Below are 12,119 nucleotides of genomic sequence, written 5' to 3' on the forward strand. Positions count from 1 at the left end.
GCCAGACCTATATTAAAAAGGCAGCAAACCAGTCAGACGACTATTGATTTTGGTGTTACGTTTGCAAGCTTTGCTGGCTAATACGCTATGCAGAGGCCCCCAGATAAACCACTAAGATCTGAAGACGTAGCATGTGTTCTCATCCGTCGCTTTTATCGGAGCATCATCAGCACAAGCAGGCACTATGCAGGCTGACACTCGATTGGTCACCGACTTTTATCTCAATTTCCTACTTCCCTGGGAGCAAACATTAACAGAGGCGCATAGATAAATGACATTACCGCTCCATTTCTCTCCGGCAGATCTCACACTGATACCGGTGTCGCGGCGCACCGAGCCACTCTCTGCTCTCAGTAGAGTGCAGGTCACACCACAATTTCTGGCTTAATACCATGGGTCTGAGGTCAACACAGCCGCACATCTTCTGTCTGTTAGTGTGGGAGGTTCCCTGTCGTTAGTGCCTTTATTTCATCAGTCGACATAAACATGACCTTCCTGGCCGAGCAACCGTTGCAGAGCCCTAAATAATCAGTCACTCCCAATCACTGTCAAATAAATGGGTCCAGTATTTTTCTACAGTTGGCAGTCCACGCAGGACTGTCAGAGGAGACATGAGCGTTGCATGAGCTTGGGTGGATTTTTCTTTGTTCTAACCAAATCCGTGGTTGTGTGTGCACACACACTGTCACACACTAAGAAAACCCCAAGGAAGAGACACGCAAGGGGCTCTGTGAAGAGGAAGTGAGTTTGATGTGGTGGAATCAATGGACACTATTCATTGCCAAGATGCATTAGATTCGCCTCACACTGACTCTTGAAAAAGCCAAGACTTTCGCTCACTAACTGGAGTCACATTGCAGCTAAAGCAACGTGTTCCCCTCTCTCGTAGGAGAAAGAAACGCGTTGCTGTATTTGTCAAATAACATCAGGCCCTGACTAATCACATTACATTTTTTTGTAATTCATCTCACAGTAGCTGCTGGGGGGAAGCCATTGTTGCCAGTTTGGTTTTGTTAATGTCGGGTCACAGTGCTGATTCCCAAAGGGGTCGTCCGTTCTAAAAATATGTGCGCTCATGGCGCTGTGAAACACTTCAGCTCAAACTGTCCACCAAAGGGTAAATGGCACATTTTATTGCTTTCTGTAATGGTGCTTTGTGATGTACTGTAAATGTTGGGAATCACTGGAGGTATTTCCCAAACTGCTTACAAGCTGTACATCCGTACGTTGTTTCAATTTTAAACCAAGCGCTGTTTCTGCTTGAAGATCTAAACAATTGAAGTTCTAAGGAAAGAAACACAGGGAGGTATTTGATGGCAATTTCACTTGAGAGGGTGTGACAGTTTTTTCTGTTATTTTCTGTCATTTCTGTTACAATGTTTGGTTAGAATTATCATAACACAAATTTGCCAAGTTCAGAACAAAACATCTAACCCACTGTGACTCGAGTAATCAAGCATCAAAATGTGCGTCTACGGCCTCTGTGATTTACTCAGATGACATTAATATTTCTTCAGTGAACATATAGGAAAGATTAGCATGGTTGATGTCCTACATTATTGTAACTGCGCACTCATTTCTGCTGAAAGTAAAACAAATGCTACAGCTTGGTAATGCTTGCTAACATTAGCCTACCTTTAATGAATGGCAGTGTGTGGGATTATTAATTATTTATTATCAATTATTGGGAACTGGATAAAATTGGTGTCACAATTATTGAATTGGAAACAATGCTTACAGTGAAAGTGCAACAGGTCAAGCTGTTAATTCAGTCTCTGGAGAGGATGTAATTGTAATACTAATAATAATAATAGGTTCATTTATTTATGTTTCACTCTCTAATTAACAGAATCACTGCTTTGATTTATGAACGTCAAAAAATGAACACATATGTCTTACAGTGGTTTAGTACACAGGACCTGATTCTGCTTTTATAAATGCTTTGAAAAATCTGAGTATGATTACCAACATGAGCAGTCTTTTTTTTACCACTGTGCCTTTAAAGTTATGAATTATTGTGCATTAAACCTTGGATTATTCATGAAAGTGAATTACTCTGACAGTCTGTCAAATTAAAAAAATGCATAAATGCACTGGAACAGTTTGGAGAAAAATGAGCAAAAACACACAACAAAATGTGAGCACATCTCTTGAAAGTTCGGCTGTAACTCTTTCTCAAAGGCGTTCGAGTCACAAAGGCTGGAGCAGTGTTTGCAGTTGTGGGTGAAGACGCAGCCCGTTTGTTTACCAGTCAGACATCACATTGCCGTGCGTGCTGCGAGTGGAATATCTGTCAGTGTGCCCAGCGTTTGGGGAGATTCCTGCAGAAGAGCTTGCAGACGAATTGGAGGCAGATGTTTAGCACAGCAGATGTAAGTAATGTGACGGGTCATTTATGCCAGGATTACTTACAGCTCAGTGCGGTTGAATGTAGGCCTGGAGTCGGATTTTGCTACACATGTCAATAAATGAAGTACAAGAAAGTTCATAATGCCTGAGTGAGGCACGGTTCGCTGTCAGGACATGAGCATATGACACTGTCAGAGGGCCTGTAGCCACATGGGATATCTTAGGTTCTGACTACAGTATGATGCTGTCTAGCTGTGAACGTTTTCCAGAATAGATAAGACAAATTATATGGAGTGATTGTGCTCCTGCCATTTCAGTGCACTCACTGGCTCATGATGACTCAGGATTGTCTGATTCCTGGTTTGTGATATGGAGTAATGACATATACACCAAAACATTCAAGGGCCCTTGAATTGTTTGACCAGAATTACTGAATGTTTTTCCGTAGTTTGCATGTGGTCCGTCACATGACTGATGTTAAATATCTTCTTTTTTTTTACGGATAATTAATAACTGTTCCAACAAATTCCATTATCCCACGAATAAAAATGCAGTGTAATGCAAAAAGGCATTAACTGTTCATTCCGCAGGCATCATGAGGTTTCACCCACATTCAAAATGCATTACGCCCAAAAAATCTGTATCCCGCCACACAATGTGAGACTGCGAAGATGTATTTATGTGGTAGTTAAATTTGAATGAAATGGCAATAAAAACCAGTACAACATAGAGAATGTGATGTATCTTCCTTCTGGCTGTTTTGAAAAGAGCTCTGAAGATTTCACTTAATGCTGCTTCAAATGGTGTGTTAAAACATCACAGATGCAGGGATTAAAGTTCTCCGTCGCTGCGACGGATTTTTATATCAATTGGATTCCAGAGAGGCCATGTATTAGATTAGTGTAGATCTGAAGGGGGAAGAAAAAATGTGTGTGTGTGGGGGGGGGGGGGTGACACTGTGAGCCCGGTGGCTGTATGAAACGGTGAGATGCAGAACACAGGCTATGTTGGAAGGTACACAGACAGTGAGGTCGGCGCTTGTCGCCATGCAAATAATGGCTGAGATGTTCTAGTGCTGCAAAAGATGTCGGAGGGGAGAATTGGGTGGGTGGTCTGACCAACCAACGAGTGGTCTGACTTACTGATTAACTGTGCCCTGAACAGATGATAAATGGACGGGCGGATGCGGTCATGCTACGTCAAAGGTCTGTGTCGCAGACCAAGCTTTCAATGGGACAAATGAGCAAATTAAGTAGAAAACTGGGCCCATTACCCCAAAAAACTAACAGACAAGACACTTAGTCACCCACATGACAAAAAACTAAAACTCCATACGAATAAACACCATCAGCTCATGGTCTGGTCCATTTATTGGGCCTCAGGTCTTTAAGCAGGCTCCACCTTAGCCACCTCTTTTGGTCAAACCAGGAAGGAGCCAGGACTGGCGCAGGACACACTCACACACGGTTACTTAGAGATAAAATGAATGAATACGATTAATCGCCAACTATGTTGATAATCGATTAATCGATTCTAGAAGTTTTTATAGAAAAGAAGTCCCAATTCTCTGATTTCAGCTTCTTAAATGTGAATATGTTCTGGTTTCTTTGCTCCTCTATGACAGCAAACTAAATATCCTTTGGTGTGTTGACCAAACAGAACCTCATCTTGGAGTTTGGGAAACGCGCTCGACAGTTGTCACCATATTGTGACATTTTCTGGACACAAACAACTAATCGAGAAAAATAATGGCTGATCAATCGATCATGAGAATAATCATTAGTTGCAGCCCTCGAACAGTTTAAACTAAATGTGCTCACTTCATCAAAACCACCTCACCTCGGGTGGCTGTGGATACGGCCACAGCAGGCTGCATGGTCTTGAGCAGAAATCTTAGCAGACCCTTGTGTTCATCACATAATTGGAGCTCATGTAAATTGAGCTCACACCGTAGTAGCCCTTGGTCGTTCCTGTATGTGCAGACTTCATCCCCGTCATAATGTGTCCAGCACATTATTAATGTTGGCGTCACATTTGGTCTTCAGTTTGCTCCCTGCTGGTTGTTTGATGTGGTGGCTACTATTCGCTGCAATGCCCGACCTCAAATTGCTCTTGTGCTTCTCCACTGCCGGGAGCCGCTGAATGTTTTGGCTGTGTTGCCTGCACACCGCTGATCTCGCAGCGCTTCAAAAAAAAAAAAGCGGGAGGGGGGGGGGCTTATGTGAGTTCATTTGATGTTCATGGGAGGGTGTTGTGACGGGGCAGCGCGTCCTTAATATTACACTGAACGTGGGCCTGTGAAAACACTTTGTCGCGCACATCTTTCAAATACACACATGCAGACACATAAACACACAAACTTCAAGTCCCCACAAAGAACGTGAAATGATGGAATACCTAGACACACACACACACACACACACACACGCGCGCGCACACACGCACACATATTCACACAGGCCCAGGTGGTACGACACCAGCCTCTGATGCAGACCCCATTCCATATATTTGCATTCATTTATCATCCTTTTATCCAGGGCCATGTGAACGGACTGGGACTGCGACTTGAAATAATGGTGAATCTCCTGTATCCCCCGATGCCAACTCGAGTGCATAAACGGACACGCTGCGAGCCTGTAACAGCAGGGAAAGATGCTGATGATGAACAACAACAATCTGTGATTAAAAGACGGCGTGTGATTTGTGTTTATCAGACTTTTTTTAATATATAAATAGAACTGATTCTTCCTGTTACTGCACCTTAGTTTTCACACTGTGTGCAGGATCTATGTATTTATCAACATTTTTTCTAAACTGCATTTTGAGTTAGATGTTGTTTATGGTGCTCACTTATCCCAAAGGTATAGTCCTTCCTCCTTCCATAAAGAAATTGACATTTCCTAAAAAAGTGACACACCCACCAATCACTAAGCTTCTTAATCTGTCATGTTTGTTGCCGTTAGTGGGCTGACAACACCAACCAGAGCTTTTGCTGAACTGATTTGGGAATTGTGGGACTTTTGTTCTACATAATGCTCACATTTTAAAGCACAATTTCTTGTAAAAAATTGCAAAAGCATTATGAATATGACAACGTTGGGCTGTTGAATTTGTGCTGTTGGGTGGCAAATGGAGCCAATCCAAATATCTGCTGTTTCAGATAAGCAAATACATGTATTCCTCTTTTACAATAAGCATGGGATTGTTTCATTAGTATTTTAGTTCCTCTAGTCCTTTCTCGCTGCATCTCCCGACGTCTCCACGCTGACTGTTGTTGCATCCATCCTCTCGTCTTGTGTTTTTCCAATTCCTATTGCTACACTCTGTTCAGCGGCCTTCTCCTATTGATGGAGAGCTGTGAGCCCTTCAGGTGTCGCCATGTTTCTGAAGTAAGATTTTAATCCTTTGAGGAGGATACGTGAAAGTCCGTCCTCCTCCATTATAGTAGAGTGGCAGCAGAAGTATTGAGGCTAGACATCTCAAAAGCGCGGCGTAAGTTAACTGGAAGGATCTGTGTAGTCATGCGCCGGCTGTGAGGCCTGCCTTCTCGTAATTTTGGGTAAATTAATGGTTTCGGGATCTTGCATCTCTTTTACCAGAGGTCTCTGTGGTGTGGTACAGCTGTCTCTCCTCTTTGCATGATAAATATGCCAATTAAAATCAGCAAGGCTGGTCCGCGCAGGAGGCCAGTTTTTTTTTTTGTGAGCCGCGTGTTTGTGCTCTGAAAATCTTAGCGCACGCAGCTAAGCCAGCGATAGTGAAAGAATTACACACAGGACACATGCTGGTCAGTTGTGCGGGATGAGCTATTGGCAGTTTATTTAATTCAACATTTTGCTATTGTGTTTTGGGCTTTATTTTTTTTATTTTTTGACAGGGATATTTGCCTTTCTGCAGTAAGCTTTCAGCGTTATGTACAAGCACATTTAAAGATGTATGAATGTTGCACCACAACAGTGTTGAAAAGAATTGTAACCCTGCGATGCATGCGAGAAGCCGCCGCCGCAGCCACAGTGTTGGGGAGGATGAAGTGACATTCCTTTGTTCCTGGAGGTCAGGTGCCGGCTGCCCGTTTTTCTCCTCGGTAAGCTCCTTCTGGGGGGTCGCTCTCTCCCCACAATGGTCCCCCAAGGGGACTTTGCTATAATATTTTTCTTAATATTACGGCCGCAACTCATGTTTAGCGTCTTGATCATTTAAGTCCCTGCAGCTTAGCTCCAGCACTGTTCTGTCACAGGAAAAAAAAAAGAAGAAGAAAAAAAAAAGAATGACAGGATCTTGGTTTTCTGCTTTATTGCCTTTTTTTGCAACTGTGCTTGTAAAATGGTTTTTTTGCCATCAGAGCTGCTGTACTATTCCACTGTCTGTAGTCACATTAGGTACCGATGAGGTGACTTTCATCACGACATCATTGTTTTTTTTCCTAATTAAAATGAGATTAAAACACGGGACTTGGGTAGGAATTGTGCCGGGCGCTCTGCTGAAAAAAAAAAACGGAGCATCTGTGTCAGCTCCGCTGTGGCTCTGGCTGGCCTGTCAGACACTATTACAGAGGAGCCTGTCTCCCATGACTCGGCTGCGGAGACTCCGCAGGGACTGGCGGGCGCGGGCCCCTAATCAAGAGAAGACTGCCAAGCGGTTAAAGAGCAGAAGCACAAGCCAGCCACCTCCCCGGTCTCCCTCGATCTCTCTCCATCTTCCCCCGTTGTCACAGTAACTCCCATCTCTTCCATTCCCCCCTCGTCTGTCTCTTTCTCCCCCCGCTCGCTTTTTTTTCCCCAAATAGCTCACCCTCCCTCGTTTCTGTCCTCTGCTCCTATGCCTTTGTCATTGCTTCCAGTCTAAGGATCTGACCAGTGTTCGTAAACATGGCACGGCATCATGGGAGGAGAGTTTGTCACTTACCCAGACAACGCTTGACACTCCTCTGTCCAGGCGGTCTGTAGGGTACAACGCGGTGTCAGGCCCAGAACAGATTTGTCACTCTGACGGCACTCCTCGGGGATCTATTGTTGGTCTTTTAGGGTTTTTTTCAGCTCACCTTACTGTGACATTCACTGCTTCCAAATGTCGCGGGTAGGGCCAGCTTTGCTAAAGTTTTTCTAAAGCAAAATAAAACAATTGCCCGGCACATGGACCATAGCATTTGCGTGGAAACTTAATTCAGCTGGTATTAACTCAAACCAAGTCTATTCAATCTGGGAAACCAAGTCAGATATACTTGCACCTGAAGTAAATTGGAGCCTACTCTGTGGGTAGCCATTATCTCAGCCACACTTCCTTAGTGAGCCATCATTAGGTCTTTGCTTGTTCTTGTTTCCCACACATATAGAAGGTCACTTTACCAATATGCGGCTAACAATCTGACAAATAACTGTTTCAGACAGTAATAACAGTACTACAGGATAAATCAGGTATATATATATATATATATATATATATATATATATATATATATATATATATAAATTGCTGAGTTCAGCATGTTGCCCAGCCAACATCTTTATATTTTCATATGAATAGATGATGTTTCTGTCAGAGTAGATTTCTGTTGTGATGTTTCTGACGTTTAATCTTTATTAGTGGCCACTTGAATACCAACACATCCCTGATGTGTCTTCATTTAAACTCTTAATACCTGAGGACTAGATCAGTTATTGACAATGAAGGAACGGAAAGTGTTCTTGATCAATCTGATGCTACGCAATGGATTAATCACTGAAGATTATGAAATACCAAATGCACTGATGTTTTTTCCTTGTAATGGAATGAAGTGAATGTGTTCAGACTATTAAACCCCACTGATACAAACAGTATATATTTTTATGATTTCACTTGACTTTCAGTTTCAAGATCACAAATTTATTCCATTTAATAATATTTTTTTCAGCACTCATGGCAATGCCATTGTTTGACTATCAAGTCTTGATATATGATCAACACAACATTGGATTCGTACCCCGACAGCTTCCATTTACATTTTCAACTTGGTCTTTAAAAGGATCGCCTACACGTTATCAAGTGTGGTGTAATCCCCGCACCATGGCCATGTGGTCAAATTATGATAAATGTATTAAACAAAAATGCAACAATAATTATTAGAATTAGTAAACAGCAAACACAAACAAAAGAAAGTCACATCTGGCGACTCTTCTTTCAACTGCAGTGTGCACTCCGTTCTGCCGTTCAAAGAATTGTTCTCGTTGACATGACTCAACGAATACTATTTCCGCACCGGTGACTTCAGGAAGACGGATGGATTTTCCACTTTGCTTGTTGTTTCTGTGTTATCTCCGCCTCGGGCAGTGGCCACGATGCCTCGAAAGGTGGTGCAGCTGCAGCTAACAGGTAACTTGCTGCTACTTGCAAAATGCTGCAGTGACGACGTGTCGAAGTGTTTATTTTTTCTTTGGACAGAAAAAAAAACAACTACTGGGAGACAGCGACGATCCCACTTTTGATTATTTTGATGGTATGTAAATACATCTGATTGACATAGATAAAAAAAAAAAAAAAAACTGTAATTATCTATATCCAAGAGGAAAAAAAAACAGGATGCTCTGGTTTCAAGTGTTTTGGAATTTGATTTTGTAACTACTGTACATGGTCTACTATCAGCGCAGGAAACACCAGAATGCATGTAAACGAAGCCTCATGAATGCTCATGTTGTATATTCGAAATTAATATAATCTTGATAAAGATATACTGACAGAGATAGACAAAAAGAAATAGAGACATTAAAACTGAAACTTTTGATTGAAATGTGTCTTAGTTGTCACCAGAAGAGAGCAGTAATGTGAGGGGACAACAGCTGCAGACCCGGGTCTCTGTAAGCGACACGGGGGATTAACCTCTAACAGCGAAACCGTCTCGTGTGACTAGCTCCAGCAGGCTCACATATTGCATTAACATCCAACACGTTATTTGTGTTAAAACACTCACTTTGCCCCCGTCCGGGAGCTCCCTCACCACCCCGCCGCAGGTCACATCACGAACGCTGCACCAGCCATCAATCACACCAGGACGGGGCCGAGTGACGCAAAAAGAAAGCCGCATCGCAGACACGGAGGAGTCTCGGCCGGGCGCGTCTGTCTCATGTCACGGGCCACAGGTGTTGGCAGCCACCAACATGAGCGCTGAGACGCCTCTGTCAGAGATGATGAAGCTGCAGCTTTGATAAGCGCGAGAGGGCATGAGCGAAGATCGCGCCCGGGGGTCTCGGCAAACTGAGGACGAGGCCTGCGGAAAGCGAATGCGCTGCTGTGCACTGGTCGGTCGGGCAGGCGGAGGGGTTTCATCAGAAGTAGAACGTGCTGGGCGGCGCCGCCCTCCCTCCTCTGAGGCTAGCCCTAGTTTCGTGGAGATGTTTATTATTGATAGAGGTGGATGATAGCCTTGGGATGAATTGCATAATCTAGAGCCGCCTCTAATGGATACAGGAAATGGATCAGGCTATCAGTCGGGTCTCTTGTGGATGAAGGATGTGTCTGTGTTTGCATGTGTCTTTCTTCCTGTGTGTGTGTGTGTGTGTGTGTGTGCATGCGTGTGAGTGTGTGTGTGTGTTTGTGTGTCTGCGCACAGGAAGCCCGGGCAACGGGCTTACTGAGGCCCTGTCAACAGAACATCAGCATGCATTGAATTAAACAGCACATCTGAAGTGTTTACGTGTTTAAAACGCTTCTGAATTATACAGCAAAAACAAGCAAATCTTTAACTCCTCAGCATAACGGCAAGATTCTTTTCTCTTATCTGACCCCTATCATCACTGGAAAAATGAATAAATGTTTCGACGCGTGTTGAAGAAGGTTTAAGAAGAAATAAACAACTTGGCCGGGAAAGGAGAAATAGACAAGGAAGAGAATGAATATGACCCACAAGGGACGTTGCTTTTTTTCCTAGTCCTCTTTGGGAAATTTGTAGTTTCACCACGGCAGACGCACGTCAATAACATCCGCCATCCCATAATGACGTAGTTTGGTGTAAGTGGAGTCGGATTCTCTGAGCAGCGTTGTCCTTTCAGCCTTTACGCCTTTCCTTGACCTCATGACTGTTTCCACAGAGGTCAAGGAATAGTAGATAGGAAGAGACCCCTGAATTTGTTTTGAGCGTTCGCTTAGATAACTGGTGCTGGTTTCCCCGCAAGGACACAGGTCAAAAAAACAAGTTACACTCTGTGTAGGCAAATAAAACCGCAGTCAATTACTGGATGAAGTTCTTAGGAGAGCAGATGCTTTTCTCATTGGCTGCGACAAAGAAAAGCGTCTGCCCTCAGCCTTCCAGCCAGTCTGGCCAACTGCCTGAAGGCTGAAAGTAACTTGGTTCCAGATCTGTGAATCTCCCCCACACGTCTCCGATTTTGCACACACTCATCTGAGGTGAAACAAAATGGCAGTTCATTATGATTAACAGGCTGAGCTGCAGGGGTCGCAGACTGGAGGAGTGTGAGAGTGGAGCTGAGAAACTAACGCCTTCTCTTAACTCGTGCTTCTTGATCCCTGCGAGGCCTCAGACAACGTGTGCGAAAGGTGTAAGACGAGGGCGCCGCTTCTTTCTCTACTCCTCGAGGGTCAACGTCTTTGATGCACAAACAATGTCGGACTTGCTCTCGGCTCGATACGTCCCTGTGTCTGTCCTCTGATTGATGCAGACTAAACCCAGACATTTCAAAGGCAGGATTTGAAGGCCACGCAATAAATTCTAACTGAGCACCTCAGTTGCGAGGGGGGGATCAGTGGATCCCATCCTCTTGAAACAGTTTCCTGCGCCCCCCAGAAAATGTCAAAGTTATCATTGAAATTCTATCTATATGCCACATATGCTGATGAAGGGACTGCAGTGGAGTGAGGCATTTTAAACCCTTGTTTTATGTTGGGGCGGTGTCTGAGAGGCATGCACCGGAAGGTTTCTCGAGCCGCTGAGTTTCGGAGCCACTGACACGTGCATTGAGGAGGATAGAGAACAGGCCGCGGCGTCTTGAAATATGACGTCTTCAAGCTATAGTTGTTGAGTTCTCCTCGTTATGCTATACTAACAGTAGGATCACATGGACCGGGTTGTTGTTTTCTTTTGCCTTCATGCATCTTTAGTAGCTGTCTTCCTCTGTTATTTTGTTGGGAGTTTCAGGAAAGGTTTTGGAGATATTGTGATAGTGTGATTGTTGACGGAATGCATTACAGTTTGTATGTGCGCGTTTTCCCTGGGGATAACATGAGACATTAGCTGGGTTAGCACTGGTGGCCTGCACTGCCTACTCTGCCTGTAATCGAGTGCCCGTCCAAAGATCATGTGAATGTATGTGTGTTTCCATTCGTGACAGTCATGCCAATATTAGGAGATGGTTCATCAAGCAAGGGGTGGCGCTTAAAGGTGTCAGGTGCTATTTTGCAACTGCAGAAGAAGAGTGCACAAGGAGATGACTCCATTTAAAGAGTGCCAATCCAACATGATACAAATTAAAACCATGAATGAATTCATGTGATGGACAACGTGGAGAAAGAGAACACCAAGTTTGTTACCTGTATTTAGTCTCCCCATCGGTCCACACACGTCTGATGTTTTGCTTGCCGCCATTTTCCATCTCTCCTTGATTGGAAGCTGACGTGTTTAATTGCTGACCCTGTTGTCATGTTCTGCCCCTCGCAGGAACCTCTAAAGGAACTTTTTTTTCAAAATAAAGCACCCTATGCATGGAGCGTGGATACAGTGTGATTGACAGCTGGTCCGTCCAATCGGTGCATGGTTGGAGGTGTAGGATTTACTCTTTGGTTAC

The 12,119-nt window shown here is 43.9% G+C and overlaps 1 protein-coding gene across 2 annotated transcripts in view; it reads left to right on the plus strand.

Moving 5' to 3' along the window:
* The window catches only part of tmeff2a (transmembrane protein with EGF-like and two follistatin-like domains 2a), a 100,200-nt gene that overhangs the window by 13,524 nt on the left and 74,557 nt on the right, over window positions 1–12,119 (plus strand). The gene's annotated exons all lie outside the window — the stretch shown is intronic.

The sequence above is a fragment of the Scophthalmus maximus genome, chromosome 14, assembly GCF_022379125.1.
Source record: "Scophthalmus maximus strain ysfricsl-2021 chromosome 14, ASM2237912v1, whole genome shotgun sequence".
NCBI classification, from domain to species: Eukaryota; Metazoa; Chordata; class Actinopteri; order Pleuronectiformes; family Scophthalmidae; genus Scophthalmus; species Scophthalmus maximus.